Source organism: Brassica oleracea, unplaced genomic scaffold (assembly GCF_000695525.1).
Source record: "Brassica oleracea var. oleracea cultivar TO1000 unplaced genomic scaffold, BOL UnpScaffold00686, whole genome shotgun sequence".
Taxonomy (NCBI): domain Eukaryota; kingdom Viridiplantae; phylum Streptophyta; class Magnoliopsida; order Brassicales; family Brassicaceae; genus Brassica; species Brassica oleracea.
Window position 1 is genome coordinate 128,728 of NW_013617437.1, and position 5,879 is coordinate 134,606.

General features: G+C 37.0%; 1 long non-coding RNA gene across 2 annotated transcripts; it reads right to left on the reverse strand.

Annotated features, from left to right (window-relative positions):
* Positions 1–1,486: 1,486 nt before the first annotated feature.
* Positions 1,487–5,653, reverse strand: LOC106319912. 2 transcript variants are annotated; one of them, XR_001265602.1, is made up of 4 exons: positions 5,299–5,653; positions 2,500–2,656; positions 2,029–2,096; positions 1,487–1,747 (listed from the first exon to the last, which is right to left on the reverse strand). It is a non-coding gene; the product is annotated as an uncharacterized LOC106319912 (long non-coding RNA). The 2 variants fall into 2 exon arrangements; XR_001265600.1 differs by having other exon boundaries at positions 1,487–1,750.
* Positions 5,654–5,879: the final 226 nt, after the last annotated feature.

Below are 5,879 nucleotides of genomic sequence, written 5' to 3' on the forward strand. Positions count from 1 at the left end.
GGTAGGAGGTGGAAGGTTCTCCGCAGTTGGCTGTGCACCTGGCTGGAGCGTTTCATCAGGGTTTTGGTCTGAGGAAGCCTTGTCCGCGTGTGTAGCTCGATTGCCCGGAGGTTCGAAATCAAGTCTTCTGCCGCTGCGGGCTTTTGTGGTTCCGCGCGGGGCTTTGCTCCTCGCCTTCGCCATTAAGGCTTCCACCTGTTTTGCGAGAGAGGCCACGAGTTTTCCTTGTTCGTCCGTCTTTTTCTGAGCGGAGGCGAACATTTCCTTCATCTGGTCTAGTATCGTGGCGTCGGCAGTGACCGTTGATACGTTTCCAGCTGGAGTTTTATCAGCATTGGCATCGACAGGAGTCCCGTCATGCGTTTGCGGGTCTTTGTCAGCGTTCGTCGTCATATCGGACTGAGCGTGTGTGGTTACGAGAGAGATAGATCCGTACCCTCCCTCCTTCTTGCACCAAACTGTGGGAACCAAAATTCACACCGTCGAGTTTTGTTAATCGGATTGCCTTTTGGGACCAAAGATGGGCCGTTGTCCGCAATTCGGACCCTCTTTGGGCCGTATCGAGACTTTAGCGTTTTTATGATTTTACTCGCGAAGTAGCCGTTGGTATAGGCATGGTTCTTCCAACGGAACCCTGTTTCTTCGCATAGCCGAGGCAGTCGGTGTTAAGTTAACCGTAATATGCTCTACTACGAAGAATAGGGAACTGTTCGAGAGACATAACCTTCCCAACTTCCCGAATACTTTCGACGATGTTTTTTAGACGGAACATTGGTGTTGTATCCATGGACCCGAAAACTGAGTTACGGAAACTTCAGACGAAGATGCATGGTTATTGGATGGGACCGGGTTCGGAATGGTCCACGGAGAATTGGCCGCGATCGCCGGGCGAGCCGATCCTCGGCACGATCGAGCGAGCCGACCGGCAACACGGCCGTGCTCGCCGGGCGAGCTGGCCAGTGTCACGGCCGAGCTCCCCGGCGACTCGACTGGCAACGTGGCCGTGATCGCCGGGCGAGCCGGCCCGTGTCACGGCCGAGCTCGCCGGGCGATCCGTTTCGGCTGTTCGTTTTCTCGGCTTTTGAAGTTTTGACCGAGATTCGGTTTTTCTGAGGACTTTCGGACATCGATTCCGTCGTGACCGATTTTGACCCCAACATAGGTTTAAGTTTAGGGTTTAGGGTATTAAGATTAAGGTGTAGATTTAAGATTTAGTGTTTAAGATTTATATTTTAAATTTGATATAATATTTTTAATCTGGACTAAGATTTTAAGATTTAATGTTTAAGATTTTGATTTTAAATTTGATATAAGATTTAAGATTTAATGTTTAAGATTTAGAATTATGTATATTGTTTGAGTTTTAAAATATACTTGGAGTCAAATTTTGGAGTCAAATTTTAAAGTTTATATTATAAGTTTGAGGTTTAGATTTTAAAAACATGTTTGGGGTTTAGGGTTTTGTTTTTTTTCTTTAAATTACAAAATAAAAATTTTTCTATTCCATTAAGTTAACCAAAAATACATAATGTTAGTAATATCTTGTAATGGTATTTCATTAAACTTTGTCCCAAATAAATAAAAAACACACACACACAGAAAAAAACAGAGCACGAGTTATTTTATGTTCTTGAATCGCTTGAATCTTGAATCACCAGCCCTTTGTCTTCTCATCTCGAGCCATGCTTCTTCTGATATGGCGTCGGTGGCGAGACCACCACCATCAAGCTTCTTCAGCCTCCTCCACCTTCTGAAACAAAACCAGAATCAGAACACTAAGAGAGAGAGACAAAGTTAACCTAAAACACATTCAGAGAACATCCACAATGAGCCAACATTCAAATGTTAACTCCAACCAAACCAAACTCAGCAAAGATCACATAATATCAGAGGTCAGAATAGGACGTAAGACATACCAGCATATTACGGACAGACATTAAAAAAGTCATCTTTACAAACAGACATTAGAAAAGTCATCTTCAATGGATTAAGAATTTGACAGTGAACATAAATAAAGCATGGTAATACCTGTAAAAACAATGACAAGTAAAACTGCAAAAGCAAAGCTTCCACCATCAAGCCAACCTTCTTTCAAACTGCAACACAGTGTTGCTAATTAAGACTTGACTTTACCTTTCCGCGTGAATTTAGAACCAAATAAAAAAGTTATATATCACACTTTAATGGGACTTCATTGCTCCTTTTAGGCAACATCAACTCAGTATTCAGATAAGTTCCACATGTTAAATCATGTATGTTCACCGAGACCAACTAAGAAACAAATAAATGAGCAAGTAAAAGACGGTGAAAGACAGTGAGGAGAGTATAAGCTGATGAGAAGTGATTCTGGTGGAAGGTAGTTTTGATATAAACACACGACAACAATATCAGCAGGTGCATTCCTCTTGAACAAAGATAGTTGAAAATTGTTTTGCAAAAAGAAAGATTATAACTTGTGAATGGTTTAAGTAAATTAAGAGAATAAATATGGAATGTCACCTTCAAGTTCGGATAAGCGGCGTTGGATAAGACTCTTATTCTGATTATCCTGCAATTTTGCCAATCGAGAGCCTGATGCTCTGTTCGTTCTCTGCTTCAAAAGTGCATTCTTAAACTCTCGCATCAAATCACCTCCAAAAGGAGTAAAATCATTCTCCTGCACAACAAACACCATTAAAGCTACAACTTTTAGAACTCAATAAACAAACAAAGCCACTGAAAATATGCAGTATCCTATAAACTCAAAAAGAGAGAAAACAAAGAGATAAGTTGAGTCTCAGTTTCAACTGGTGGTGAAGATCTCTATCCAAACACCGTATAAGATCCGAGTGTTTCGAATCACATATCTGTCAAAAGATTTTGTTTAGCATACACATCACAAACATGATCAAGAAACGAGAGAGCAATAAGCACTAAAACTACAAGATAAACCTAAACTCACTCAAAATCAACAGCGATATCTCACTCATCCACTAACAATCTCAACAGAGTAATCACTAGAAGAACGAGTAAATCTGCACAAAATCTCATTTAAGCACTACGAATCTGGAAGCATTCTACTCGAATAATCTCAAACCAGCACGAATCAATGTTTGGCTACGAACCGGAATGCTTTTGGGAACTTCGAGAAGGCTCACGAATCCGGTGCGAGCGCAGTTAGATCCGGTGCGACGACGGATTAGGGTTCCCGAGTTCTAGGTTTGAGATCGATGTGTCGAGAGAGAGAGAGAGAGAGATGAAATCTGAAAATAGAAAAACAGAAGATGGAAGAGAGATGTGTCCATGGAGAGAAAGAAGAGAGAAATAAAAAAATAATTGTCTTGAGTGTTTTGGTGGCAAAGAAATTTTGAAGTGTTGGGCGGACAAACTAAAATTTTCATACAAAAGTGTTATTGTAAACAAAATCTGTGAATTTAGTTTCACCGTTTAATAAAATTCTTTTCTAGCGCGAATTTTGTGCTACGATAGAGTTTGTGATCCGATTTTGACACTTTTGGTAGCAGTTCGTGAATTCGTGCTACCGCGAGCTGCTACCAATACTCATATTTCTTGTAGTGTATATATAAAGCTTTAACTCGGATCACTCCCAATTTCAAATTCACAAATACACTAATGAAAAAGGAAAAATTCTTATGGCATCTATAGGAAAAAAGATCCCAATAACATGTTCAGTATTACAAAGCTTATATATACAAATCTTTCAATCTCAGTTTCAACTTCTATTTTTCACTAACGAAAAAGGAGAAAGTATTACTATCTTGAGATGATCATGTTACAAACTCTGATTTGGTCCCAATATGCGAGAGAGAGTCTGGGCACACCAACTAACTCACATGAAGTCTAGATTGATTTCGTATTAGTTGTCTTTTTCAATAATCTATCTAACATGAAGTCTAACATGAAGATATAACCAATTGTTTGATAATTAATCACCATATAAACATAAACATGGACAATCTGATGTGAGTCAGATTCATATACTTATATTTTGAGTTATATCTTAGTAGAGATTACAAAATCTCTGCAGATTCAAACTCACGAGAGGAAAGCTAACACATGTTCAACATCAAGCATAAGTGAATGTTAGTATGGTACATAAGGGATAACTTCGCGGGTCGTTAGTTTGTTGCATAATTGATAACTGATAAGTTTATGATTTTGGTTTGGTAACCTTTTGTGTGTTGGTTTAGGTTCTTAATTAGAATTATGTTGGTTATCAATTCTTTTAGATATTTTAGGTTCTTAATTGATACTACTTACTTGCTACGGGCAAAAATTGAGTTAGTCATATATATTGTGCGCGTTCAAGCCAAACTACTTACTTGCTACGGGCAAAAATTCTATGTTTTTGGAAACAATTTATGTCATAATCAATAGCAAATTAATTAGTTATACCGAATAATCTACCGAATAACGCAATTTAGAAAGTCTTATACAGCTAATATATAGGGGATGTGATCCTATGAAGGTTTTTGGTAACAACTTAAATATACCTTTAATGATATCGAACATAAATATATAGGTTGACTGTCTCCCAGCGACTTTCTATAATTAAATGACGGGTGAATTGCGATTTTCTATATATTTGTTGGGTAAATTGCCATTTTATATAAGGGATTTATTACCTACTGATCTCGGTTATTAAGTAGTATTATATTTCATTGAGCCCCCATAATCTCAATATATATAGCTACTACCTATTCAGTGTCATTACAAAAACACAGCATCACAACTATATTGTTTTTTATCTCTTAGCTTATGAAATGGCTGACTTTAACTTTGTTTCCGACTTGAATTCAAGTCTATCTGGAAAATCAAGTTTAAGATCATACGCCATTGGAAACAGTCTTCAGCTTCTTATGGTCTCACAATTGAAATGGTTTTGGTGGATTCAAACGTGGTTTTCATATAGACTGTGTTAGTCCGTAAACTCACATATGAAATAGTACTTAAATAGGTTGTATATCATTTACTTATATTTCAGTGCTTACATATGGTTTTTATTAGTGTATTTAGCTTCGTATCTGATATGTGTTGTGTTTACATAATGTGTCTGGGACAAAGACTTGATTGGATTGATAGGGTGATAAGATCCATGGAACAGTTTCAAAATTTTCTATAGTTTTCTCATTCTAAACTTATGAGCTAATTTGTTCTCTATGTTCAATTAAGACAAATTCTTCAATATCTTTATATTTTTTTATTATCAATGAACTATATTTTACATACGTATATCTCTTTAATGCATACGAACATACAATATAAAGCACAAAATTACATTTAAGTTTGTTGACAAACCTGTATCCGTCGTTGTCTGGGAATCATTCAGCCAAAAATAATTATTAGTCCACCTCACCTCTTTCTCGATGCCATTTGAGTGGAAGGAGTTGAAGATTTTGTAGAGGATTTACTTTCCCAAAATATCCAGTTTTTGTATTTTTCCAATTAGATCGTTTGTCAAAAAAAAAGAGGAATCACTAATCGGAAACAATCGCAAGTAGGGGAAACAATAAGAAACCGCTGGAAGGAAAGTAAGAAAACGAAAACTCACATATGTTCGTCTGGTGAAAAGCAAATTGATTTCGTTCAAACCCTAATTCCCCTTTGCTCATGAGAGAGTCGATTTGTCTCAGATGAATTTTTTTCTTTATTTTCTGAATTATTACAAAAAGAGATTTGTATATGTTTTCCTAAAACAAAGCCCATCGTATGTAGTAGGCCTGCTATCAAACAAAATGTAGCCCATATATTTGTAGCTCATATATTAATATTATCTAAAATTATTGATCTAATTTTTAAAAGATAATTATTTGCTTAATAGTTTGTATGTCCAATACTAATTTCAACTCTATTAATATAAATATCTAACGAATTTTTTT